Genomic DNA, 12,931 nt, shown 5'->3' with positions numbered 1-12,931 from the left:
GTGTGATGAGTGGTCTTTGATTGTATCCTAGAAACTTTGGGTATTAGGTTTCCAAGAATATGTGATCTTGGGAGCAAGTGCCCATGCCACACTCCACATGAAAGACCCCTTTCAGATCTGTCATTGATTTACTATAGCTCTCCAAGGGACAGACACATCAATCTTCTCGTGAGATCTTCAAAGTGGAAAGATCGTAAGATAAGGATAATTTGTTCTTCCCCTCCAATGAGTGTCAAATATCTTAAGGAAAAACCTAAGAAAAATAACTTTAAATTACCCCAAGTTTCTCAAGTCTGAAACACACATTCCTCAAGGGAAAGCCTCCTGTTTCTTGTTTCCATACCTCCAACCCATAAAGCAGAGAAAACACAGAGTCCACCAGGCCTTTTGCTAAGAGCTATTTATTATAACAAAGCCAGTTGTCACTGTCCACATAAAGTCATCCGGGCCTGAGCACGTTAGGCATCTGGCTTGGAAGGCCTTGTCATTCCTTGAGCTATGGAATATTGTTTTGGCAAAAAGCAACAGGCTGAATGCTCTCACCCCTAGGAAACAATCCAATACCTCCTCTCATCCAGTTCATCAGAAGCACGCTATCCTCTTAGCCCCGCTCTCCGTGCCCTGGACATTGTCTGCAGACACGTTCTTCTCCTGCGGGGATGGGAAGGAGTGCTGTACCTCCTGTTGGAGCAGAAAGGTGTCAAGGTGACTGGACCCCAGATGAAGAAGCCTCCATCTGTGCAACAAGATGCAGCAGGGACCACAACCCCAGCCCATCCAAGTGATTAGTATGAGGGGCTCTCCAGAGGGACCCAGGACTCTGAAACCTTCCCCAAGCAGAAGTGCCTATGTGCATCCTGCCAGCATACTTTTTCAGCTGATTCTACTTTAGAGCAAACTTGCCAGAGAAAATGGAAAAACACATCTTCGAGATAAATCAACATCAGTTCCAAGTTTCTGTTTCCTGTTTTGCTTCGTGATCTGCCCTTGCTCATGATTCTGTTACAATGACCTACTGTTCCGTATTCCCTTAGGTCAAATGACGAGATGTGCACTAGAGAGTTAACTTTTCACCTGGGTGGTCTGTTATAAAATAGGTTCCCTTTTAGAGAATCATAGGATGTTAGATCTGGAAGGAATCTTAGAAATCAACTACTCCAATGCTCTACTTTTATTGATGAAAAGATGAGACCCCAAGAAGTTAAGTAGTTTGCCCAAGCTTACACAGTAATCCAGTTGCTGAGCCAGGAATGGTGCAGGGTCTCTAGAAGGTGCAGGATCCTTTCTATGTCAACTTGGTAAATCTCTATTCTCTCTATGGTTTTGGATTGAGCCTGATTTCAAAAGTGATTCAAAATATTTTCATTTTAAATGAGATACCCAAACACGATTCAAACCTCTGGGTACATTTCTGGATTTCTCAACTTCTTTGAAGGGAATAATGTACTATTTTAGAATTTAAGCTTTCAAAATTCGAAGAAAACCTAAGCTAACCCTATTCAACTAGACCAAAGGATTTCAAACTTTGAGATATTTAGAATGGCATTTCAAGTCAACTTCTGGTTTGAGTTTAGCATCATAAGGAAACATGTCATGTCTGTTATCTCCTTTGATGTTTTTGGAGCCCAGGATTTAGTTAGAAACTATTCACCCAGCACATCATCCTCATAATAGGAATCAATCAAATCATCATGGTAAAGATTGGATTGGTATGTCAAATATACTGATGATCCTAGACCAATAACACAAAGCCAAGAAAGCAGTTACTAGAAAGGACATATGTTCAACCTAATGTAGAACATTCTTAAACAATGCACAGGCGGTCCTGGATCTTGTATGTTTTCCATAAAGCACAATTGACCAACACCTATACTAACAGGAAGATAGCTTTCATATTTCTTAAAGAATATGTTCTTTAGATAAAGTCCAACTGCTCATTGAATAAAATCTTACAGAACTACCCAGCCCAGACTTGTATCAGAGACATTGGCATCTGTAGTGGGTTGAATGATGGCCCCCAAAAGATATGTCCACCCAGAACCTGTGAACATGAACTTCTTTGGAAAAAAGGTCTTTGCAGATGTGATTGAATTAGGATCTAGAGATGAAGAGACAATCCTTGATTATCTGGGTAAGCCCTCCCTCCAACCATGTGTCTTTATGAGAAGAGAAGACACAGACACGAGAGAGAAGACATAGAAGAGAAACTCAAGTGAAGACGAAGGTGGAGATTGGAGTTGTGCTGCCACAAGGTAAGGAATGCTTGGAACCACCAAGAAGTTAAAAAGTCAAGGAAGAATTTCCCCCTAGACCTCAAAGGGAACGTGGCCCTGCAAATGTCTTGATTTTGTCCCAGTGATACTGATTTCAGACTTCTGGCCTCCAGAATGTGAGAGAACAAATTTCCTTGGATTATGTCCAGTCTCTGCCTCCACGGTCTCATCGTCTCCTCTGTATATAGTCTAATCTTCCTCTGCCTCCCTCTTATAAGGACACTTTCAATGTCATTTAGGACTCAGCGAGATAATCTTGATTAATCTCCTCGTCCCAAGATTCTTAACTGAATCATACCTACAAAGACCCCTTTTCCATTTACACCTTCCAGGAATTAGGACCTAATATCTTGAGGGAGGGAGGGAATTAATCTGCTTACTACAACCCCCAAATTTCATTGGCTTCACACAGTAAAGACCAACATGGACAGGTAGCCTTCCTCCATCTTGTGTTATGCCATCTGGAACAGTTGGCTGCCAAAGTCTTAGCCAGGAAAGAAGAGAAATGGGGAAGGATTCCAGGCTCTTAATTACCTTAGCCTGAAATCGACTCACATCAATTCTGCTCACAGTCCATTGGCCAGAACTACTCGTGTGGTCCAAACCTAACTGTAAGGAAAGCTGGCATACATAAGGGGAGAAATGGATATTTGGTGGGCACTAATTGAGCTTGCAACATGCTGAGAGAGGTCATAAAATTACACAGGATCTGTGCCATGGGAGACAATTCCTGTTTCTGTCACCCAACACTGTTCCCCACTTCCTCCACTACAGCATCCCCCTCCTTTGCAGAACTGCTCCTCTTCATGCCAAGTGGTCCTGGTCTCAAAGGTGGCAGTGTTACTCAGTCTGTCCAATCAAAGTCTTAGTGTGGAATTTTCCATTTCAAGGTCAAGAGGAAAAGATATCTCCTCCTTTGCCAAGTTGGTGCAATGCAATTCTGACACTAACTACCCAGAGTTAGGTCAAATTCCACAGGTTAAGGACACAGTCCTCTACAGATCCCCTCACTTCAGACACCAGCTGAAAGTTGGGGGTCACCAGGCCGCCCATACTTCTGACTCACTGCGACAAATTCATGAGTTCCCACCACCTCTTCAGGTTCAATAATTCACCGGAACGACTCACAGAACTCAGGGAAACACTACACAGCTTTATTATAGCAAAAGGATACTAATCAGGACCAGCCAAATGAAGACACATAGGGTGATGTCTGGGAGGGTTCCAAATGCAAATTCCTGTGTCCTCAAGATTTGTCACTTTTCCAGCACTTTGACATATGATTACTAAAATTTTTATTGGGGTTTCATTCTATAGGTATGATTGATGCGATCATTGGCCTTGTGATTGAACTCAATGTCCACCCTCCTTCCCCTTAAAGGAGATCATGCTGATATCACCTGGTTCACAGTCCCAACCCTCTAATCACATGGTTGGTCTCTTGGCATGGCCAGCCCCTATCCTGAAACTCTCTAGGGGTGGACCATGAGTCATCTCATCATTATAAACTAAGGTGTGGTCCAAGCAACCCACGATGAATTACAAAGACATTCCTATCACTAGGGAAATTCTAAAGAGTTTACAGGCTTTTTCCTGGGAACCAGGGACAAACGGCAGCCAAATTCATCATACAGCAGCTGAGATGGTAAAAGTTTGTAGCCATTGCTACTAGGTCGCCTGCTCTCTACTCATTCCCTCTGCCCACCCCCATACCTACCACACAGAGGAAAACCGCTGTACTAAGAGAGAATAAAACCAACAGAGAGAAGATGAGATGAGAGATGGAGAGTGAGAACAAACCCTGACATATAGCTTGATTTCTTTGACACAGCCATGCCCTCCCAGTTACAGGAATCAGTAAATCCCAACTCTTGCGTAAGCTACATGGAGTGGAATTCCCATCATTTGAAACCCAAAGAAACTAATACGGCTGCCCTTCAGGAGCCTACTATTTGATTGAGGGGCAAGATATACAAATTAAAAAAAAGTCCGTTGTGGGTGTGGTGAGTGGAGACAGCCTGGCAGAGCCTCACTCTGGGAGTGTCTCGCCAGTGCGGTCCAGAAAGCTTCCTTCCATGGAAGTGAAGCTGTCAGCTTCACTGTGAGTTGGTGTGGTTCCCAGAGGCAGCTGCACCTCTAGCATCAGTCCATAGAGCTTCACAAGGAGCTTTGGTCCTCAGGGCATCCTTAAACCTGAGAAAGCTGGACAGGATCCCCAGAGGGCAAGTGAGAGTATAGTTATTGACAACTGAGAGGCTCAGAGACTGGCATGTAGTACCTGGCAAAATTATCTATTGAGTGAATCTTCCACCTGCACACTGGGATATCCTTTGTAGTGCAAAGGATCCTTTTGCTAAAAAATATCACCTCCACGAGCCCACGGTTTTGGTAAATTCTGAATCCTAGGAAAAATATACCCCACACCCACTTAGCTGATGTTTCAATAAGACAGAAATGAGTTTCCATGACGAACAAGTGTTTCCAATGCTGTGGTTTAGAAAAGTGAAACTTCAGAACATACCAACGGCACCTGGGAATGCTGGCCAAGGACAGCCTGCCCAGCGGCGGGCCGGCCAAGGCTTGAGAAATGAGGATAAGAACCATACCACCCATCTGTTTGTTGTCATACTGTGGCAGCTGCATGTCGCTGTGATGCTGAAAGCTATGCCACTGGTGTTTCAAATACCAGCAGGGTCACCTATGATGGACAGGTTTCAACAGAGCTTCCAGACTAACATGGACTAGGAAGAAAGACCTGGCCACCCCCTTCCAAAAAAACTGATCATGAAAATACTATAAATATCAGAAGGACATTGTCTGATACAGCACCAGAAGGTGAGAGGATGGTGCAGAAAGACCAGGCAGCATTCCGCTCTGCTGGACACAGGGTCGCTAGGAGTCAGAACTTGACGGCACTAACAACATCCAGACGATGGACTATGATTCAGAGTTAAAAAGCAATGAACCATCAAGCCATGAAAAGACATGGAAGAAACTTAAATGTGTATTACTAGGTGAAAGAAGCTAATCTGAAAAGGCAACATGCCACGTGACTTCAACCATTTGACCTCCTGGAAAAGGTTAAACAGTGAAAATATCAGTGGTTGCTAGGGGTTAGAGGGGAGGCAAGGATGAAGAGGACGAGCACAGAGGATTTTAAGAGCCATGAAACTACTCTGTATGTTACTATCGTGGTGGATGTATGTCATTATACATTTGTCCAAACCCACAGAATGTACAGCACCAAGAGTGAACTGTAATGTCAGCTATGGACTTAGGCTAATAATGAGGTGTCAGTGCAGGTTCATTGATTGTAACAAATGCCCCACTCTGGCGCCAGGTTGATAATGGAGGAGGCTGTGCATGGGGGAGTGGGTCTATGGGACCTCTCTGTGCTGCCTGTTTAATTTTGCTGTGAACCTAAAACTACTCTAAAAAATGAAGTCTATTAAATTAAAAGAAAGAGAGAGAAAGACAAGCTCAGGTTTGCTTCAGTTCAAGCAAGTTTTCTTTTAATGTTAGTAAAATAGTTGCGTCTTCTCTGTTGCCTCCTTTTCCTCTTTCTGCTCCGCTATTCACAGTCCGAGCTTCTAGGATCTGTCCTCCAACGTTTTTCTCCTTTTCCTCCTGCTTTCCATCTCTTTTCATCTTTGCTCTATGCCAAGATATTTCTTCCCTTTGATTTTCCAGGATGCTGATTCCGATCTCCAGGGCGATCTTCCTCTTTCCATTAGTCTACTGAATTATATTGCTAGGAAATCATGACTTTAGCTCCAGAAAGTCTTTTTGGAATATATTTAAACCTCCTCCAATGCTCTAATTTTTGTTTTAGATTCAACTTGTCTTGTGTCTCCTCCAACACGTCTGTTTGTGCTGCCTCATCTTCCTGTCTCTAGTGCAAGGCTATTAGAGGGGCTCTTGTTTTCATTGATGGCTCCTGGTTTCATGTACCCTGATGGCAGCTGTCTCAAAGGCAGAGCACTCGCATCTGTGTGGTCCAGGTCACAAAAGCAGAGGCGTTCAGTCTCCTCTGAGGCCCCTGGACAAAGCTTCCACATTCAAGCTTCAGGGGCAGGAAAGACCCCGCCGTCTATTTAGTTGCCTCTTGTCCTCTGCAAGCCACAGAGCTCACGCATACTCACATAGAACTTATGTCAACCTTCCCCCCGGGACACCCTCACACCCAAAGTAGCCTTGCACCAGTTACCCACTAAGCCCTGCAGTCATCTGCCTCAGAAAAAGTGAAGAGAGACTAGAAGGGAGCAGAGAGTAGGCAATTTATGTTTGCTGGGGGCTACCCAGAGTCCCCGCATGAACCCTCAGATGAATCATGGCTTCCAATCGAAGTCCAGACAGGGGGCAGCTTCAGGGGATGAGGAAATAGGCTTCTGGGCATATTGCATCCCTCTCAAAAGAAGGAAAATTAAACCAAATATAGCAGCAGTTAAAGCAGCCAACTTGGGTGCTGCAGGACACTCCTCGTCAGAATATACCAGACCAAAGTTACAGGCTCACATCGCGGCCAGCAGGTCAGCAGCCTTGTCATCTTTTGACCCCAGGCACAAACAGATATCACTTAGGGCCCTTTTCTGGTGGCTCAACCAGTAGGTCCACATCCAAAGACTGCACAAAGAGAGGCCCCCTCAGACCATCCTTTCATTGGGAGCCAGGAGGGTATCCGAATCCATAGCCCTCAACTCTAGGATATGCACTTAGACTTTATCTTCCAAACAGCTCTCAAATCCACCCCCTTCTCCCCATCTCTGCCTCTATCATCCTAATTCTAGCCGCCTAGACCATCTCTCACCTAGACCGTGCACTGGGCTTCTAAGTGGCCCCCTCCATTCATTCTGTCTTCTTCCAATCCATTCTGTCCTCTGATTAAAACACTGCAACAGTTTCCCATTGCTCTTAGAAAGCAAAACTCTTGGCATGGCCTACCAGGGCCCATGTGGCTCCTTTCTACACTGTAGCCCCATCTCCCCAAAGCCCACTGGGCTTCAGTCTCACTGGCCCTTCTTCTGTCCCTTGTAGACACCACATGCTCTTTCCTCCACTTGGTACATTTCTCCCTCCAGCCTGCCTCCTGATGTCTGCTTGAATCTCATTTTATAGCAGAACCGTCTTTGAGTAGGTTATGCCGCCATCAGAAGCTCTCATTACACAATGTATGTCTCCTTTGCCACATACATTGATTTGGGTCATACTGGATAGACATTATTATTGTGTTATTATTAATGTCTGCCACTCCTATAGAAAGTTCCAAGAAGGCGTTGTACCCACAATGCCAGGCATTCCCTGGTATAGACAAAGTAATTAGTAAATATATGGTGAATAAATGAAATAAAGATGGAAGCACATATGGATTGTTCGCTTTTGTACAGAACGTGACGTGACCTTTACAACTTTACTCTGAAGGTGATATTAGCACCTCCTTTCTATAAATAAGAAAATTTAATTTCCTCAAATTTGGTTTTGTTTTATTCCCCTGTGGATTTTTTTAAATGTCATTTCATCATTCCTGCTCTTATCATCATTACTTCTGTCCTTAGCTTTTTGGGATTTGCTCTATTGCCCTTTTCCTTACTTTTCAAATTGAAATTCAGCTCACTGATTTACTCAACTTTTTTTATATACCTTTAAAGACAAACTCTTCTCTCTACATATTACCTTAGCTATGTCCCACAATTTTCAATAATGTTTTTATTGCTACTCAGTTCAAAATATTTAAATTCCCCATTATAATATAGTCTTTGACTTATCAATCATTTAAAAGTATTGGTTTAATTTTTTAAAGGCTATTTAACACAGGAACTTTGGCAGATATCTTTTTAGTTGTTGCTCTCAAATTTTATTGTATTTTGGTCAGACTTTTTATTATTGATGATATCAATTCTTTGGTTATATTGAGATTTCCATTATGGTCAAGTATGTGGCTAATTATTTTTAAATGTCCCGTGAGTGCTTGGAGCCTGAAAGTTACATTGGGTGGCCCACTCGGGGGTCATGGTGGGGATGCTGTGGGGCTTAGAGAGACCTTCTATCTCTGTTAAAAAATATGGGTTCATAAAGGCTTTTTTTGCTTTCTTTCTAATAACACTGTAACAAAATACAATATCTACTTCTGCTGATGTTAATACATTCGTGCCTTCCTCGGTGTTAATTAATGGTTTTATAAACATCATCCTAGTTAATTTTTACAATACCCTTAGAGGGTAGATTTATTAGTGTTCCCATTTCACAGATGAGCGTATGTGGCTTATGGAGATGAATTAACTCCCCAGGCAACTCTGTGGTAGAGCTGTTTTTCATCTGGCTTCATATCGCTCAAAAGTCTGCCCTTATAAGTATGAGATGCCAGGCTGTTCAGGGCAGCGAGCTGCCAGGCCTGGCGGAGCCTTGAGCAGTGGGAAGTAGGTAACCCCTCCTCTCCAGCTAAAGGACTCTGGACCTTTTAGACTATGGACAGCTCAGAAAAAAGATACACATGGCTCCAGCAGGGTCTATTTTCCCCTAATTGGTGGTACAGCAGCAAATTCTTTTCTCCTAATTGTTTTCAGTTGGAGTTAAATCAAATTGCAATTGCTCACCAAAATCAGAAGCAGTGTGGGTTTGGGGATGAGGGCAGCTGGTTGAGAGGCCTTGGAGCTCCGGGCCTGGAGGTGCCCCACACTGTCCCAGGCGACGCCCTTCACCTTCTCAAGCAAGGAGGGCTCTTCCCTGTCGGGGCTACCAGAGCAGTCAAGTGCATTCTCTCTGTTTGAAAAAGTGTCCAGGCCAGGGTTGCATACACAGTCATGCATCACATAACGACATTTCAGTCAACAACGGAGTGCATCCAACGGTGGTCCCTTAAGATCAGTACCATACAGCCTGGGTGTGTAGTAGGCTGTGCCATCTAGGTTTGTGTAAGTGCACTCTATGATGTTCGCACAACGACAAAATTGCCTAACAACACGTTTCTCAGAACATATCCCAGTCGTTAAGCAACGCATGACTGCACTCGTGAGGACATGGAAAACTAGAGCCTCATACTCCTGCATTCTGGTTGCAGGGTGAAATGGTACAATCATGTTGGAAAAGTATTTGGCAGTATCTTATAAAGTTAAACATAAACCTGCTCTATGACCCAGCAATTCCACTCCTAGGTATTTATCCAAGAGGAATGAAAATTATATTGCAGTAAATACGACCAGGATAAACATAATCCAGTATAGATATAATAATACCATTAAGACAGAAACAGACAGCATATGAAATGAGAAATATCGATATACTAAAAACCTAAGTCGACACACTTAAAGTGAGTATTCAGATTCACTATGAGCTTTTTGGTAACTTTGGCAAAAAAGGAGATATGGTAGGTTCCGTAGTTGGAAATAAGTGAGAAAAAAAGGCATACTAGTTCAACCCAGAGAGACTTTTTCTCTGATAGACAATCTCTAAGATCTCTTCTGGCTATGGAGTTTATAAGTGCTCAAAGCAAATGAAATTATTCCACCTCATTGGGTTAGACTTATTCATATTGCTTATCTGTTATTGACTGTAAACTTCACCTAATAGATATTAAACATAACAAGCCTTCCAGAGAGCTAAGAAACTCAAAATAAAGCAACTCTGAGCCAATGCTATATACTGTAGGATAGTGGTCAAAATTACAGGCTATGTAGTCAGAAAGATCTGAGATTGTTACCATAGAGGCTCGCATATAGTCGGTTCTCAATAAACTATTATTTTTACTTAGTGATGCAGTTGCATTTCATTTTGGCATGCTATAATACCAGTTACAACCCAACCATCCCACCATCTGTGTGAAAATCCAGGGACTGAGAGTACTCCTGACCCAGACTGCTTGGCTGCAAGGCTTGGCTCCACCATCTGCCAGCTGTGTGTCCTTGGGAATGTCCTTTAACCTCTCTGGGCCTCAATTTCCTTACCTGTAAGATGGAGATAATAATAGTACCCAACTTACCGGATTGTTGTGATGATTAAATGAGTGACTATATATAAAGCACATAAGGCAGTGTAAGGGCTATGTAAATACTAGCTACCGTTACGGTTGTTTCCCAACGGAAGAGAAACTACGCCAACAAATAAAATACATGTCCAAAATACAAGTATATTTTGGAAGCTCTTTCCCAGGAGAAAAAGAGCCAGGAATTGAGGTGGGAACTTGACCAATATTCGTGTTTTCAATGGAGTTTTTGGTAGGCCAAATAAGATGTCCATATTCCAAATGCTGAAAGTTTGTGTTCTGGAGCTGCAACTAGTCTCATATTTGAATGATTATTGAAATCAACCTGGAATGCTATGTGAACACACAGAACTGTTTTCAGTCATTAATTAACAGGTGCTTAAAGTGGGCATGTGGAGTTAGACTCCATTTGTTTTCTCCAAATAATTTACCTGCCACAGTTCCATCCAGAAGCTGGCTGGATGGACAGCTCTCCCGCGGTTAGTGGTTAATCAACAAGATTTAGAGCGAAGCCACCCCACTTTGGAGATCCCTGGAATGCAATACAACCTTCCACAAGTTTTTTCGTCTTTCTGACTCTCTCTTTCTCCTTTTATGTAATTGAAACAATCATCTCTGCCTCACAGGGTCATACGTAGGTGGTGAAATGAGATTTACACATCAGGAAAGATTCCTCCTCGCACAGTGCCTGGCCCAGAGCAGCCACTTGAGAGCTGCGTTTTCCATCTCTTTCCTTTCCTAACAGGAGGTGGCCTCTGCGGGGAAGTGGGCCTTGCGGCGGTCGACCATTCTGAACCCAGCAGGGGCTGCAGTCCGGGGCAAGAGATTAGGGGGCTGCCAGGTGTGACTGAGCTCATGAACAGCCTCTTGGGTGGGTCTGTGGGCCCTGGGAAGGCCGAAGTTGACGTTGGCAACATGGAGGAAGGGGCGTCTGAGCCACTCTCAGGAAGGACGAGAGTCTGCATCAAGAGCAGCAGTGAGGTGGGTCTGGGACAGCAGGGGATCTTCAGGGATGCTCATCCCACGGAGTCATTGCTATCGTTTCTAATTAATTCCATGACTCCATCAAGGTCGCTGAGGTGACGTTGAACGGAAGCACTGGAGAAGTGGGTGGCTTTCTTCTTTCATCGTTGGGTGACTAATAGAACAATCTTGCTTTGTTTTCTGGCATGGGATTTGGCGAATATTTTGAGAAAGAATAGAGACCTTTTCCTACAACACACAGCCTCTGTTTTTAAGCTCCTCAGGAGCTCCCGGGAGGAAAGCACCTCCCTCCACAGCTCTCTTTCCCACCCAAGCAAGAAAACAAGAGCAGTGCTGGACGTAAGCTTCCATGTAAAAGGGAGACGTTGACTGCATTCATGATTTTTAAAGCATGATCTGAAAACTGCTCAGAAAATGGAGCTAATGGCCCACGTGCCCTACCTTGGTCTTTAGAGGAAAACAGGAAAGGAGCATCTTTGATAAAATGAAACCCTTTGAGTTCTGGGTGCTTCACAGTGTTGGGGAGCCCTCCAGTGCGGATCCTGCAGTGGGAGCTGCAGTAACTCAAGAGATGCAGGAAATCACCAGGCAGGAGGAGGATTCAGCCTAAAGGGAGGGGAAGTGCTGCCCCAGGACATTTGCACCAGGCTGGGAGGAGTTTCAAAAGCTAAGCAGTGACTGAGGCAGTATTGCTGAGTTCCCAGAATCTTACTCACCCTCATGGCTGGGGGTACAAAACATAATTCGTGGGCCTGGAAGGAGACACATATTCATGTCACAGTGAGAATTATGTTTAATTATCCAGAGCTATAAAAACCTTGTGATTGCTGAAAACAGGGTTCAAATCAAATGACCCCATTGCCGGAGAAACCACCGCATTTTTCCTGAAATATTCCCTTTTCAGTTGTCGGCTTCTAATTTATCATTCCTTCTTCCCAAAATCACTTAAATTGGAAGTTTGATTTCAACCAATCAGTAACTTCTAAAGGAAGTACGGCCTTAATCCTTCGCTTATTTTCCCAAAAATGCCACAACCCACCCAATGTGACATTCAATCAACAAATAGTTTTGCACACATCCATTATCCCCAGAAGACTGGGCCAAGAACAGAGTAATGTAAACAAAACATAGACACATGCAAAGTTCAAGAACCAGGCCAAACAATGAACACTGGAGGTACAATAAGAAATCGATGTTTAATTCACAAACAGAACTAGGAAAGATACAGCCCTGCGTTCAGCGTGGAGAATCGGCAAGGTTGCCTGGAGTGCGCTGGAAGTCTAGTGGGAGAGATGAGTTTTGGTTCGAGACTTAAGAAACAAGGAGAAGTTGGAAAATCAGAGAGGCTAGGAGAATACATTCCAGGGCAGAAAATGAAGTGAATAAAGGCCAAAAATCTGAACAGTGTCAATAAAGCTTCTTAAAAGAAAGGTTCATCGGTTGATATGAGTCAACCAGCGATGAAATAAATAAGAAGAGTGTATCTGCTACCCGACCTCCCCTCCTTAGTTGCTTCCGGGACCCAGGTTCCTGACATGCAGGGCCAGATACAGAATTTTTGGAATTCAATGCAAAATGAAAATGCAGAGCCCCACTGGGGTGGAGAAGGGAGACTCCTTTTCCCTTGGGCCCATTGCCCCAACCCACAGGGAATGGGTGACCCCAAGGGATTGCAAACTTTGTGCGGAGTACCTGGACC

The sequence above is a fragment of the Equus asinus genome, chromosome 1, assembly GCF_041296235.1.
Source record: "Equus asinus isolate D_3611 breed Donkey chromosome 1, EquAss-T2T_v2, whole genome shotgun sequence".
Lineage (NCBI taxonomy): Eukaryota > Metazoa > Chordata > Mammalia > Perissodactyla > Equidae > Equus > Equus asinus.
Note: the sequence above shows the minus strand (reverse complement) of the source record.